Here is a 16,701-nt window from a genome sequence, read left to right as displayed (position 1 = left end):
TTATGAATGAAGGTTCTCTGCCTGGGCATCACCTTTATGAATGAATTTTCTCTGCCTGGCATCATCTTTGTGAATGAAGGTTCTCTCTCTGGGCATCATCTTTATTAATGAAGGTTCACTCTCTGGGCATCATCTTTATGAAAGAAAGGTCTCTCTTAGGGCATCATATTTATAAAAGAAGGGTCGCTCTCTGGGCATCATTTTTATGAATGAAGGTTCTCTCTCTGGGCATCATCTTTATGAATGAAGGTTCTCTACCTGGGCATAATCTTTATGAAAGAAAGGTCTCTCTTTGGGCATCATCTTTATGAATGAAAGTTCACTCTCTGGGCACCATCTTTATGAAAGAAAGGTCCTCTCTGGGCATTATGTTTATGAAAGAAGTCTCGCTGTCTGGGCATCATCTTTATGAATGAAGGTTCTCTCTCTTGGCACCATCTCTATGAATGAAGGTTCTCTCTCTGGGCATCATCTTTAAGAAAGAAAGATCTCTGTTTGTGCATCATCTTTATGGAAGAAGGTTCTCTCTCTGGCATCATCTTTATGAATGAAGGTTCCCTGGCTATCATCTTATGAATGAAGGTTCTCTCTCTGGGCATCATCTTTATGAATGAAAGTTCTCTGGGCATCAACGTATGAATGAAGGTTCTCTATCTGGGCATCATCTTTATGTATGAAGGTACACTCTATGGTAATCATCTTTATGAAACAATGTTCTGTCTCAGGTATCATCTTTATTAATGAAGGTTCTCTCTCTAGGCATAATCTTTATTAAAGAAAGTTCTCTGTTTGGGAATGATCTTTATGAAAGAACGTTCTCTGTTTGGGCATCATCTTTACGTAAGAAGTTTCTCTGCCTGGGCATCATCTTTGTGAATGAAGGTTCTCTCTCTGGGCATCATCTTTATGAATGAAGGTTCTCTGGGCATCATCTTATGAATGAAGGTTCTCTCTCTGAGCATCACCTTTGTGAATGAAGGTTCTCTACCTGGGCATCATCTTTATGAATGAAGGTTCTCTCTCTGGTCATCATCTTTATGAAAGAAAGGTCTCTCTCTGGGCATCATCTTTGTTAATGAAAGTTCACTCTCTGGGCATCATCTTTATGAAAGAAAGGTCTCTCTTTGGGCATCATCTTTATAAAAGAAGGTTCGCTCTCTGGGGATCATTTTTATGACTTAAAGTTCTCTCTCTGGGCATCATCTTTATGAATCAAGGTTCTCTACCTTGGCATAATCTTTATGAAAGAAGGTTCTCTGGGCATCATCTTATGAATGAAGGTTCTCTCTCTGGGCATCATCTTTATGAATGAATGTTCACTCTCTGGGCATCATCTTTATGAAAGAAATGACTCTCTTTGGGCATCATCTTTATGAAAGAAGGTTCGCTCTCTGGGCATCATTTTTATGAATGAAAGTTCTCTCTCTGGGCATCATCTTTATGAATGAAGGTTCTCACTCTGGGCATCATCCTTATGAATGAAGGTTCACTCTCTGGGCTTCATCTTTATGAAAGAAAGGTCTCTCTCTGGGCATCATCTTCATGAAAGAAGTTTCGCTGTCTGGCCATCATCTTTATGAATGATAGTTCTCTCTCTGGGCATCACCTTTATGAATGAAGGTTCTCTGCCTGGGCATCACCTTTATAAATGAATTTTCTCTGCCTGGCATCATCTTTGTGAATGAAGGTTCTCTCTCTGGGCATCATCTTTATTAATGAAGGTTCACTCTCTGGGCATCATCTTTATGAAAGAAAGGTCTCTCTTAGGGCATCATATTTATAAAAGAAGGGTCGCTCTCTGGGCATCATTTTTATGAATGAAGGTTCTCTCTCTGGGCATCATCTTTATGAATGAAGGTTCTCTACCTGGGCATAATCTTTATGAAAGAAAGGTCTCTCTTTGGGCATCATTTTTATGAATGAAAGTTCACTCTCTGGGCACCACCTTTATGAAAGAAAGGTCTCTCTCTGGGCATTATGTTTATGAAAGAAGTCTCGCTGTCTGGGCATCATCTTTATGAATGAAGGTTCTCTCTCTTGGCACCATCTTTATCAATGAAGGTTCTCTCTCTGGGCATCATCTTTAAGAAAGAAAGATCTCTGTTTGTGCATCATCTTTATGGAAGAAGGTTCTCTCTCTGGCATCATCTTTATGAATGAAGGTTCCCTGGCTATCATCTTATGAATGAAGGTTCTCTCTCTGGGCATCATCTTTATGAATGAAAGTTCTCTGGGCATCAACGTATGAATGAAGGTTCTCTATCTGGGCATCATCTTTATGTATGAAGGTACACTCTATGGTAATCATCTCTATGAAACAATGTTCTGTCTCAGGTATCATCTTTATTAATGAAGGTTCTCTCTCTAGGCATAATCTTTATTAAAGAAAGTTCTCTGTTTGGGAATGATCTTTATGAAAGAACGTTCTCTGTTTGGGCATCATCTTTACGTAAGAAGTTTCTCTGCCTGGGCATCATCTTTGTGAATGAAGGTTCTCTCTCTGGGCATCATCTTTATGAATGAAGGTTCTCTGGGCATCATCTTATGAATGAAGGTTCTCTCTCTGGGCATCACCTTTGTGAATGAAGGTTCTCTACCTGGGCATCATCTTTATGAATGAAGGTTCTCTCTCTGGTCATCATCTTTATGAAAGAAAGGTCTCTCTCTGGGCATCATCTTTGTTAATGAAAGTTCACTCTCTGGGCATCATCTTTATGAAAGAAAGGTCTCTCTTTGGGCATCATCTTTATAAAAGAAGGTTCGCTCTCTGGGGATCATTTTTATGACTTAAAGTTCTCTCTCTGGGCATCATCTTTATGAATCAAGGTTCTCTACCTTGGCATAATCTTTATGAAAGAAGGTTCTCTGGGCATCATCTTATGAATGAAGGTTCTCTCTCTGGGCATCATCTTTATGAATGAATTTTCACTCTCTGGGCATCATCTTTATGAAAGAAATGACTCTCTTTGGGCATCATCTTTATGAAAGAAGGTTCGCTCTCTGGGCATCATTTTTATGAATGAAAGTTCTCTCTCTGGGCATCACCTTTATGAATGAAGGTTCTCTGCCTGGGCATCACCTTTATGAATGAATTTTCTCTGCCTGGCATCATCTTTGTGAATGAAGGTTCTCTCTCTGGGCATCATCTTTATTAATGAAGGTTCACTCTCTGGGCATCATCTTTATGAAAGAAAGGTCTCTCTTAGGGCATCATATTTATAAAAGAAGGGTCGCTCTCTGGGCATCATTTTTATGAATGAAGGTTCTCTCTCTGGGCATCATCTTTATGAATGAAGGTTCTCTACCTGGGCATAATCTTTATGAAAGAAAGGTCTCTCTTTGGGCATCATCTTTATGAATGAAAGTTCACTCTCTGGGCACCATCTTTATGAAAGAAAGGTCCTCTCTGGGCATTATGTTTATGAAAGAAGTCTCGCTGTCTGGGCATCATCTTTATGAATGAAGGTTCTCTCTCTTGGCACCATCTCTATGAATGAAGGTTCTCTCTCTGGGCATCATCTTTAAGAAAGAAAGATCTCTGTTTGTGCATCATCTTTATGGAAGAAGGTTCTCTCTCTGGCATCATCTTTATGAATGAAGGTTCCCTGGCTATCATCTTATGAATGAAGGTTCTCTCTCTGGGCATCATCTTTATGAATGAAAGTTCTCTGGGCATCAACGTATGAATGAAGGTTCTCTATCTGGGCATCATCTTTATGTATGAAGGTACACTCTATGGTAATCATCTTTATGAAACAATGTTCTGTCTCAGGTATCATCTTTATTAATGAAGGTTCTCTCTCTAGGCATAATCTTTATTAAAGAAAGTTCTCTGTTTGGGAATGATCTTTATGAAAGAACGTTCTCTGTTTGGGCATCATCTTTACGTAAGAAGTTTCTCTGCCTGGGCATCATCTTTGTGAATGAAGGTTCTCTCTCTGGGCATCATCTTTATGAATGAAGGTTCTCTGGGCATCATCTTATGAATGAAGGTTCTCTCTCTGAGCATCACCTTTGTGAATGAAGGTTCTCTACCTGGGCATCATCTTTATGAATGAAGGTTCTCTCTCTGGTCATCATCTTTATGAAAGAAAGGTCTCTCTCTGGGCATCATCTTTGTTAATGAAAGTTCACTCTCTGGGCATCATCTTTATGAAAGAAAGGTCTCTCTTTGGGCATCATCTTTATAAAAGAAGGTTCGCTCTCTGGGGATCATTTTTATGACTTAAAGTTCTCTCTCTGGGCATCATCTTTATGAATCAAGGTTCTCTACCTTGGCATAATCTTTATGAAAGAAGGTTCTCTGGGCATCATCTTATGAATGAAGGTTCTCTCTCTGGGCATCATCTTTATGAATGAATGTTCACTCTCTGGGCATCATCTTTATGAAAGAAGGTTTGCTCTCTGGGCATCATTTTTATGAATGAAAGTTCTCTCTCTGGGCATCATCTTTATGAATGAAGGTTCTCACTCTGGGCATCATCCTTATGAATGAAGGTTCACTCTCTGGGCTTCATCTTTATGAAAGAAAGGTCTCTCTCTGGGCATCATCTTCATGAAAGAAGTTTCGCTGTCTGGCCATCATCTTTATGAATGATAGTTCTCTCTCTGGGCATCACCTTTATGAATGAAGGTTCTCTGCCTGGGCATCACCTTTATAAATGAATTTTCTCTGCCTGGCATCATCTTTGTGAATGAAGGTTCTCTCTCTGGGCATCATCTTTATTAATGAAGGTTCACTCTCTGGGCATCATCTTTATGAAAGAAAGGTCTCTCTTAGGGCATCATATTTATAAAAGAAGGGTCGCTCTCTGGGCATCATTTTTATGAATGAAGGTTCTCTCTCTGGGCATCATCTTTATGAATGAAGGTTCTCTACCTGGGCATAATCTTTATGAAAGAAAGGTCTCTCTTTGGGCATCATTTTTATGAATGAAAGTTCACTCTCTGGGCACCACCTTTATTAAAGAAAGGTCTCTCTCTGGGCATTATGTTTATGAAAGAAGTCTCGCTGTCTGGGCATCATCTTTATGAATGAAGGTTCTCTCTCTTGGCACCATCTTTATCAATGAAGGTTCTCTCTCTGGGCATCATCTTTAAGAAAGAAAGATCTCTGTTTGTGCATCATCTTTATGGAAGAAGGTTCTCTCTCTGGCATCATCTTTATGAATGAAGGTTCCCTGGCTATCATCTTATGAATGAAGGTTCTCTCTCTGGGCATCATCTTTATGAATGAAAGTTCTCTGGGCATCAACGTATGAATGAAGGTTCTCTATCTGGGCATCATCTTTATGTATGAAGGTACACTCTATGGTAATCATCTCTATGAAACAATGTTCTGTCTCAGGTATCATCTTTATTAATGAAGGTTCTCTCTCTAGGCATAATCTTTATTAAAGAAAGTTCTCTGTTTGGGAATGATCTTTATGAAAGAACGTTCTCTGTTTGGGCATCATCTTTACGTAAGAAGTTTCTCTGCCTGGGCATCATCTTTGTGAATGAAGGTTCTCTCTCTGGGCATCATCTTTATGAATGAAGGTTCTCTGGGCATCATCTTATGAATGAAGGTTCTCTCTCTGGGCATCACCTTTGTGAATGAAGGTTCTCTACCTGGGCATCATCTTTATGAATGAAGGTTCTCTCTCTGGTCATCATCTTTATGAAAGAAAGGTCTCTCTCTGGGCATCATCTTTGTTAATGAAAGTTCACTCTCTGGGCATCATCTTTATGAAAGAAAGGTCTCTCTTTGGGCATCATCTTTATAAAAGAAGGTTTGCTCTCTGGGGATCATTTTTATGACTTAAAGTTCTCTCTCTGGGCATCATCTTTATGAATCAAGGTTCTCTACCTTGGCATAATCTTTATGAAAGAAGGTTCTCTGGGCATCATCTTATGAATGAAGGTTCTCTCTCTGGGCATCATCTTTATGAATGAATGCTCACTCTCTGGGCATCATCTTTATGAAAGAAATGACTCTCTTTGGGCATCATCTTTATGAAAGAAGGTTCGCTCTCTGGGCATCATTTTTATGAATGAAAGTTCCCTCTCTGGGCATCACCTTTATGAATGTAGGTTCTCTGCCTGGGCATCATCTTTATGAAAGATGGTTCTCTCTCTGGCCATCATCTTTATGAAAGAAAAGTCTCTCACTGGGCATCATCTTTATGAAAGAAGTTCCGCTGTCTGGCCATCATCTTTATGAATGATACTTCTCTCTCTGGGCATCACCTTTATGAATGAAGGTTCTCTGCCTGGGCACCACCTTTATGAACGAAGTTTCTCTGCCTGGGCATCATATTTGTGAATGAAGGTTCTCTCTCTGGGCATCATCTTTATGAAAGAAAGGTCTCTCTCTGGGCATCATCTTTATGAAAGAAGTTTCGCTGTCTGGGCATCATCTTTATGAATGAAAGTTATCTCTCTGGGCATCATCTTTATGAATGAAGGTTCTCACTCTGGGCATCATCCTTATGAATGAAGGTTCACTCTCTGGGCTTCATCTTTATGAAAGAAAGGTCTCTCTCTGGGCATCATCTTTATCAAAGAAGTTTCGCTGTCTGGGCATCATCTTTATGAATGAAATTTCTCTCTCTGGGCATCATCCTTATGAATGAAGGTTCTCTATCTGGGCATAATCTTTATGAAAGAAGGTTCTCTGCCTGGGAATCATTTTTATTTAAGAAGGTTCTCTGCCTGGGCATTATCTTTACGACAGAATGTTCTGCACCTGGGCATCATATTTATAAATGAAGGTTCTTTCTCTGGGCATAAACTTTATGAATGAATGTTCTCTCTCTTGGCATCATCTTTATGAATGAAGGCTCTCTCTCTGGGCATTACCTTTATGAATAAAAGTTCTCTCTCTTGGCATCCTCTTTATTAAAGAAGGTTCTCTCTCTGGGAATCATCTCTATGAATGAAGGTTCTTTCATTGGGCATCACCTTTATGAATTAAGGTTCTCTGCTTGGGCATCATCTTTATGAAAGAAACTTCTCTGATTGTGGATCATCTTTATTAATGAAGGTTTTCTCTCTGGGCATCATCTTTATGTAACATGTTTCTAAGTCTGGGCATCATCTATATGAATGAAGGTTCTCTGCCGGGACATCATCTTTTTGAGAGAAGGCTCTCACTCTGGGCATCATCTATTTGAAATCAGGTTCTCCCTGGGCATCATATTTAAGACTGAAGGTTCTATGACTATGCATCATATTTATGAAAGTTTCTCTGCCTAGGCATCATCTTTATGAATGAAGGTTCTCTCTCTGGACATCATTTTTATTAATGAAGGTTCCCTGGCTATCATCTTATGAATGAAGGTTCTCTCTCTGGGCATCATCTTTATGAATGAAAGTTCTCTGGGCATCAACGTATGAATGAAGGTTCTCTATCTGGGCATCATCTTTATGTATGAAGGTACACTCTATGGTAATCATCTTTATGAAACAATGTTCTGTCTCAGGTATCATCTTTATTAATGAAGGTTCTCTCTCTAGGCATAATCTTTATTAAAGAAAGTTCTCTGTTTGGGAATGATCTTTATGAAAGAACGTTCTCTGTTTGGGCATCATCTTTACGTAAGAAGTTTCTCTGCCTGGGCATCATCTTTGTGAATGAAGGTTCTCTCTCTGGGCATCATCTTTATGAATGAAGGTTCTCTGGGCATCATCTTATGAATGAAGGTTCTCTCTCTGAGCATCACCTTTGTGAATGAAGGTTCTCTACCTGGGCATCATCTTTATGAATGAAGGTTCTCTCTCTGGTCATCATCTTTATGAAAGAAAGGTCTCTCTCTGGGCATCATCTTTGTTAATGAATGTTCACTCTCTGGGCATCATCTTTATGAAAGAAAGGTCTCTCTTTGGGCATCATCTTTATAAAAGAAGGTTCGCTCTCTGGGGATCATTTTTATGACTTAAAGTTCTCTCTCTGGGCATCATCTTTATGAATCAAGGTTCTCTACCTTGGCATAATCTTTATGAAAGAAGGTTCTCTGGGCATCATCTTATGAATGAAGGTTCTCTCTCTGGGCATCATCTTTATGAATGAATTTTCACTCTCTGGGCATCATCTTTATGAAAGAAATGACTCTCTTTGGGCATCATCTTTATGAAAGAAGGTTCGCTCTCTGGGCATCATTTTTATGAATGAAAGTTCTCTCTCTGGGCATCACCTTTATGAATGAAGGTTCTCTGCCTGGGCATCACCTTTATGAATGAATTTTCTCTGCCTGGCATCATCTTTGTGAATGAAGGTTCTCTCTCTGGGCATCATCTTTATTAATGAAGGTTCACTCTCTGGGCATCATCTTTATGAAAGAAAGGTCTCTCTTAGGGCATCATATTTATAAAAGAAGGGTCGCTCTCTGGGCATCATTTTTATGAATGAAGGTTCTCTCTCTGGGCATCATCTTTATGAATGAAGGTTCTCTACCTGGGCATAATCTTTATGAAAGAAAGGTCTCTCTTTGGGCATCATCTTTATGAATGAAAGTTCACTCTCTGGGCACCATCTTTATGAAAGAAAGGTCCTCTCTGGGCATTATGTTTATGAAAGAAGTCTCGCTGTCTGGGCATCATCTTTATGAATGAAGGTTCTCTCTCTTGGCACCATCTCTATGAATGAAGGTTCTCTCTCTGGGCATCATCTTTAAGAAAGAAAGATCTCTGTTTGTGCATCATCTTTATGGAAGAAGGTTCTCTCTCTGGCATCATCTTTATGAATGAAGGTTCCCTGGCTATCATCTTATGAATGAAGGTTCTCTCTCTGGGCATCATCTTTATGAATGAAAGTTCTCTGGGCATCAACGTATGAATGAAGGTTCTCTATCTGGGCATCATCTTTATGTATGAAGGTACACTCTATGGTAATCATCTTTATGAAACAATGTTCTGTCTCAGGTATCATCTTTATTAATGAAGGTTCTCTCTCTAGGCATAATCTTTATTAAAGAAAGTTCTCTGTTTGGGAATGATCTTTATGAAAGAACGTTCTCTGTTTGGGCATCATCTTTACGTAAGAAGTTTCTCTGCCTGGGCATCATCTTTGTGAATGAAGGTTCTCTCTCTGGGCATCATCTTTATGAATGAAGGTTCTCTGGGCATCATCTTATGAATGAAGGTTCTCTCTCTGAGCATCACCTTTGTGAATGAAGGTTCTCTACCTGGGCATCATCTTTATGAATGAAGGTTCTCTCTCTGGTCATCATCTTTATGAAAGAAAGGTCTCTCTCTGGGCATCATCTTTGTTAATGAAAGTTCACTCTCTGGGCATCATCTTTATGAAAGAAAGGTCTCTCTTTGGGCATCATCTTTATAAAAGAAGGTTCGCTCTCTGGGGATCATTTTTATGACTTAAAGTTCTCTCTCTGGGCATCATCTTTATGAATCAAGGTTCTCTACCTTGGCATAATCTTTATGAAAGAAGGTTCTCTGGGCATCATCTTATGAATGAAGGTTCTCTCTCTGGGCATCATCTTTATGAATGAATGTTCACTCTCTGGGCATCATCTTTATGAAAGAAATGACTCTCTTTGGGCATCATCTTTATGAAAGAAGGTTCGCTCTCTGGGCATCATTTTTATGAATGAAAGTTCTCTCTCTGGGCATCATCTTTATGAATGAAGGTTCTCACTCTGGGCATCATCCTTATGAATGAAGGTTCACTCTCTGGGCTTCATCTTTATGAAAGAAAGGTCTCTCTCTGGGCATCATCTTCATGAAAGAAGTTTCGCTGTCTGGCCATCATCTTTATGAATGATAGTTCTCTCTCTGGGCATCACCTTTATGAATGAAGGTTCTCTGCCTGGGCATCACCTTTATAAATGAATTTTCTCTGCCTGGCATCATCTTTGTGAATGAAGGTTCTCTCTCTGGGCATCATCTTTATTAATGAAGGTTCACTCTCTGGGCATCATCTTTATGAAAGAAAGGTCTCTCTTAGGGCATCATATTTATAAAAGAAGGGTCGCTCTCTGGGCATCATTTTTATGAATGAAGGTTCTCTCTCTGGGCATCATCTTTATGAATGAAGGTTCTCTACCTGGGCATAATCTTTATGAAAGAAAGGTCTCTCTTTGGGCATCATTTTTATGAATGAAAGTTCACTCTCTGGGCACCACCTTTATGAAAGAAAGGTCTCTCTCTGGGCATTATGTTTATGAAAGAAGTCTCGCTGTCTGGGCATCATCTTTATGAATGAAGGTTCTCTCTCTTGGCACCATCTTTATCAATGAAGGTTCTCTCTCTGGGCATCATCTTTAAGAAAGAAAGATCTCTGTTTGTGCATCATCTTTATGGAAGAAGGTTCTCTCTCTGGCATCATCTTTATGAATGAAGGTTCCCTGGCTATCATCTTATGAATGAAGGTTCTCTCTCTGGGCATCATCTTTATGAATGAAAGTTCTCTGGGCATCAACGTATGAATGAAGGTTCTCTATCTGGGCATCATCTTTATGTATGAAGGTACACTCTATGGTAATCATCTCTATGAAACAATGTTCTGTCTCAGGTATCATCTTTATTAATGAAGGTTCTCTCTCTAGGCATAATCTTTATTAAAGAAAGTTCTCTGTTTGGGAATGATCTTTATGAAAGAACGTTCTCTGTTTGGGCATCATCTTTACGTAAGAAGTTTCTCTGCCTGGGCATCATCTTTGTGAATGAAGGTTCTCTCTCTGGGCATCATCTTTATGAATGAAGGTTCTCTGGGCATCATCTTATGAATGAAGGTTCTCTCTCTGGGCATCACCTTTGTGAATGAAGGTTCTCTACCTGGGCATCATCTTTATGAATGAAGGTTCTCTCTCTGGTCATCATCTTTATGAAAGAAAGGTCTCTCTCTGGGCATCATCTTTGTTAATGAAAGTTCACTCTCTGGGCATCATCTTTATGAAAGAAAGGTCTCTCTTTGGGCATCATCTTTATAAAAGAAGGTTTGCTCTCTGGGGATCATTTTTATGACTTAAAGTTCTCTCTCTGGGCATCATCTTTATGAATCAAGGTTCTCTACCTTGGCATAATCTTTATGAAAGAAGGTTCTCTGGGCATCATCTTATGAATGAAGGTTCTCTCTCTGGGCATCATCTTTATGAATGAATGCTCACTCTCTGGGCATCATCTTTATGAAAGAAATGACTCTCTTTGGGCATCATCTTTATGAAAGAAGGTTCGCTCTCTGGGCATCATTTTTATGAATGAAAGTTCCCTCTCTGGGCATCACCTTTATGAATGTAGGTTCTCTGCCTGGGCATCATCTTTATGAAAGATGGTTCTCTCTCTGGCCATCATCTTTATGAAATAAAAGTCTCTCACTGGGCATCATCTTTATGAAAGAAGTTCCGCTGTCTGGCCATCATCTTTATGAATGATACTTCTCTCTCTGGGCATCACCTTTATGAATGAAGGTTCTCTGCCTGGGCACCACCTTTATGAACGAAGTTTCTCTGCCTGGGCATCATATTTGTGAATGAAGGTTCTCTCTCTGGGCATCATCTTTATGAAAGAAAGGTCTCTCTCTGGGCATCATCTTTATGAAAGAAGTTTCGCTGTCTGGGCATCATCTTTATGAATGAAAGTTATCTCTCTGGGCATCATCTTTATGAATGAAGGTTCTCACTCTGGGCATCATCCTTATGAATGAAGGTTCACTCTCTGGGCTTCATCTTTATGAAAGAAAGGTCTCTCTCTGGGCATCATCTTTATCAAAGAAGTTTCGCTGTCTGGGCATCATCTTTATGAATGAAATTTCTCTCTCTGGGCATCATCCTTATGAATGAAGGTTCTCTATCTGGGCATAATCTTTATGAAAGAAGGTTCTCTGCCTGGGAATCATTTTTATTTAAGAAGGTTCTCTGCCTGGGCATTATCTTTACGACAGAATGTTCTGCACCTGGGCATCATATTTATAAATGAAGGTTCTTTCTCTGGGCATAAACTTTATGAATGAATGTTCTCTCTCTTGGCATCATCTTTATGAATGAAGGCTCTCTCTCTGGGCATTACCTTTATGAATAAAAGTTCTCTCTCTTGGCATCCTCTTTATTAAAGAAGGTTCTCTCTCTGGGAATCATCTCTATGATTGAAGGTTCTTTCATTGGGCATCACCTTTATGAATTAAGGTTCTCTGCTTGGGCATCATCTTTATGAAAGAAACTTCTCTGATTGTGGATCATCTTTATTAATGAAGGTTTTCTCTCTGGGCATCATCTTTATGTAACATGTTTCTAAGTCTGGGCATCATCTATATGAATGAAGGTTCTCTGCCGGGACATCATCTTTTTGAGAGAAGGCTCTCACTCTGGGCATCATCTATTTGAAATCAGGTTCTCCCTGGGCATCATATTTAAGACTGAAGGTTCTATGACTATGCATCATATTTATGAAAGTTTCTCTGCCTAGGCATCATCTTTATGAATGAAGGTTCTCTCTCTGGACATCATTTTTATTAATGAAGGTTCCCTGGCTATCATCTTATGAATGAAGGTTCTCTCTCTGGGCATCATCTTTATGAATGAAAGTTCTCTGGGCATCAACGTATGAATGAAGGTTCTCTATCTGGGCATCATCTTTATGTATGAAGGTACACTCTATGGTAATCATCTTTATGAAACAATGTTCTGTCTCTGGTATCATCTTTATTAATGAAGGTTCTCTCTCCAGGCATAATCTTTATTAAAGAAAGTTCTCTGTTTGGGAATTATCTTTATGAAAGAACGTTCTCTGTTTGGGCATCATCTTTACGTAAGAAGTTTCTCTGCCTGGGCATCATCTTTGTGAATGAAGGTTCTCTCTCTGGGCATCATCTTTATGAATGAAGGTTCTCTGGGCATCATCTTATGAATGAAGGTTCTCTCTCGGGGCATCATCTTTATGAAAGAAAGGTCTCTCTCTGGGCATCATCTTTGATAATGAAGGTTCACTCTCTGGGCATCATCTTTATGAAAGAAAGGTCTCTCTTTGGGCATCATCTTTATAAAAGAATGTTCGCTCTCTGGGCATCATTTCTATGAATGAAAGTTCTCTCTCTGGGCATCATCTTTATCAATCAAGGTTCTCTACCTTGGCATAATCTTTATGAAAGAAGGTTCTCTGGGCATCATCTTATGAATGAAGGTTCTCTCTCTGGGCATCATCTTTATGAATGAATGTTCACTCTCTGGGCATAATCTTTATGAAAGAAATGTCTCTCTTTGGGCATCAGCTTTATGAAAGAAGGTTCGCTCTCTGGGCATCATTTTTATGAATGAAAGTTCTCTCTCTGGGCATCACCTTTATGAATGTAGGTTCTCTGCCTGGGCATCATCTTTATGAAAGATGGTTCTCTCTCTGGCCATCATCTTTATGAAAGAAAGGTCTCTCACTGGGCATCATCTTTATGAAAGAAGTTTCGCTGTCTGGCCATCATCTTTATGAATGATAGTTCTCTCTCTGGGCATCACCTTTATGAACGAAGTTTCTCTGCCTGGGCATCATCTTTGTGAATGAAGGTTCCCTCTCTGGGCATCATCTTTATGAAAGAAAGGTCTCTCTCTGGGCATCATCTTTATGAAAGAAGTTTCGCTGTCTGGGCATCATCTTTATGAATGAAAGTTCTGTCTCTGGGCATCATCTTTATGAATGAAGGTTCTCACTCTGGGCATCATATTTATGAATGAAGCTTCTCTGCGCCTCATCTTATGAATGAAGATTCTCTCTCTGGGCATCACCTTTATGAATGAAGGTTCTCTGCCTGGGCATCAACTTTATGAATGAAGGTTCTCTCCCTGGGCATCATCTTTATGAATGAAGGTTCACTCTCTGGGCATCACCTTTATCAAAGAGGTTTCGCTGTTTGGGCATCATCTTTATGAATGAAATTTCTCTCTCTGGGCATCATCCTTATGAATGAAGGTTCTCTATCTGGGCATAATCTTTATGAAAGAAGGTTCTCTGCCTGGGAATCATTTTTATTTAAGAAGGTTCTCTGCCTGGGCATTATCTTTACGACAGAATGTTCTGCACCTGGGCATCATATTTTTAAATGAAGGTTCTTTCTCTGGGCATAAACTTTATGAAAGAATGTTCTCTCTCTTGGCATCATCTTTATGAATGAAGGCTCTCTCTCTGGGCATTACCTTTATGAATAAAAGTTCTCTCTCTTGGCATCCTCTTTATTAAAGAAGGTTCTCTCTCTGGGAATCATCTCTATGAATGAAGGTTCTTTGATTGGGCATCACCTTTATGAATTAAGGTTCTCTGCTTGGGCATCATCTTTATGAAAGAAACTTCTCCGATTGTGCATCATCTTTATTAATGAAGGTTTTCTCTCTGGGCATCATCTTTATGTAACAAGTTTCTAAGTCTGGGCATCATCTATATGAATGAAGGTTCTCTGCCGGGACATCATCTTTTTGAGAGAAGGCTCTCACTCTGGGCATCATCTATTTGAAATCAGGTTCTCCCTGGGCATCATATTTAAGACTGAAGGTTCTATGACTATGCATCATATTTACGAAAGTTTCTCTGCCTGGGCATCATCTTTATGAATGAAGGTTCTCTCTCTTGGCACCATCTTTATGAATGAAGGTTCCCTATCTGGGCATCATCTTTAAGAAAGAAAGATCTCTGTTTGTGCATCATCTTTATGGAAGAAGGTTCTCTCTCTGGCATCATCTTTATGAATGAAGGTTCCCTGGCTATCATCTTATGAATGAAGGTTCTTTCTCTGGGCATCATCGTAATGGTATAAGGTTCTCTCTCTGGGCATCATCTTTATGAATGAAAGTTCTCTGGGGATCAACGTATGAATGAAGGTTCTCTATCAGGGCTTCACATTTATGAATGAAGATTCTCTGCCTGGGCATCATCTTTATGAATGAAGGTTCTTTCTCTGGGCATCATCGTAATGGTAGAAGGTTCTCTCTCTGGGCATCATCTTTATGAATGAAAGTTCTCTGGGCATCAAATATGAATGAAGGTTCTCTATCTGTGCATCACCTTTATGAATGAAGTTTCTCTGCCTGGGCATCATCTTTATGAATGAAGGTTCACTCTCTGGCCATCATCTTTATGAAAGAAAGGTCTCTCTCTGGCCATCAACTTTATGAAAGAAAGGTCTCTCTCTGGGCATCATCTTTATGAAATAAGTTTCGCTGTCTGGCCTTTATCTTTATGAATGATAGTTCTCTCTCTGGGTATCACCTTAATGAATGAAGGTTCTCTCCCTGGGCATCACCTTTATGAATGAAGATTCTCTCTCTGGGCATCATCCTTATGAATGAAGGTTCTCTCCCTGGGCATAATCTTTATGAAAGAAGGTTTTCTCTCTGGCCATTATCCTTATGAAAGAAAGGTCTCTCACTGGGCATCATCTTTATGAAAGAAGTTTTGCTGTCTGGCCATCATCTTTATGAATGATAGTTCTCTGTCTGGGCATCACAAAAGTGAATGAAGGTTCTCTGCCTGGGCATCACCTTTATGAATGAAGTTTATCTGCCTGGGCATCATCTTTATGAATGAAGGTTCACTCTCTGGGCATCATCTTTACGAAAGAAAGGTCTCTCTCTGGGCATCATCTGTATGAAAGAAGTTTCGCTGTCTGGGCATCATCTTTATGAATGAAAGTTCTCTCTCTGGGCATCATCTTTATGAATGAAGGTTCTCTCTCTGGGCATCATATTTATGAATGAAGCTTCTCTGGTATCATCTTATGAATGAAGCTTATCTCTCTGGGCATCACCTTTATGAATGAAAGTTCTCTGCGTGGGCATCATTTTTATGAATGAAGTTTCTCTCTCTGGCCATCATCTTTATGAAAGAAAGGTCTCTCACTGGGCATCATCTTTATGAAAGAAGTTTCGCTGTCTGGCCATCATCTTTATGAATGATAGTTCTCTCTCTTGGCATCACCTTTATGAATGATGGTTTTCTGCCTGGGCATCACCTTTATGAACGAAGTTTCTCTGCCAGTGCATCATCTTTGTGAATGAAGGTTCTCTCTCTGGGCATCATCTTTATGAAAGAAAGGTCTCTCTTTGGGCATCATCTCTATGAAAGAAATTTCTAAGTCTGGGCATCATCTATATGAATGAAGGTTCTCTAAGGGCATCATCTTAATGAAAGAAGGCTCTCTCTATTGGCATCATCTTTATGAGAGAAGCTTCTCTGATTGTGCATTACCTTTATGAATGAAGTTTCTCTGCGTGGGCATCATCTTTGTGAATGAAGGTTCTCTCTATGGGCATCATCTTTATGAAAGAATGGTCTCTCTCTGGGCATCATCTTTATGAAAGAATATTCGCTGTCTGGGCATCATATTTATGAATGAAAGTTCTCTCTAGGGCATCATCTTTATGAATGAAGGTTCTCTACCTGGGAATAATCTTTATGAAAGAAGGTTCTCTGGGCATCATCTTATGAATGAAGGTCCTCTCTCAGGGCATCATCTTTATGAAACAAGTTTTGCTGTCTGGGCATCATCTTTGTGAATGAAGGTTCTCTCTCTGGGCATCATCTTTATGAATGAAGTTGCATTCTCTGGGCATCATCTTTATGAATGAAGGTTCTCTATCTGGGCATCATCTTTATGTATGAAGGTACACTCCATGGTAATCATCTTTATGAAACAATGTTCTGTCTCTGGTATCACCTTTATTAATCAAGGTGCTCTCTCTAGGCATAATCTTTATTAAAGAAAGTTCTCTGTTTGGGCATCATCTTTAT

This window comes from Tenrec ecaudatus, chromosome Y (assembly GCF_050624435.1).
Source record: "Tenrec ecaudatus isolate mTenEca1 chromosome Y, mTenEca1.hap1, whole genome shotgun sequence".
Lineage (NCBI taxonomy): Eukaryota > Metazoa > Chordata > Mammalia > Afrosoricida > Tenrecidae > Tenrec > Tenrec ecaudatus.
The sequence above is the reverse complement of the archived record's forward strand: the minus strand, read 5'-3'. Positions refer to the sequence as shown.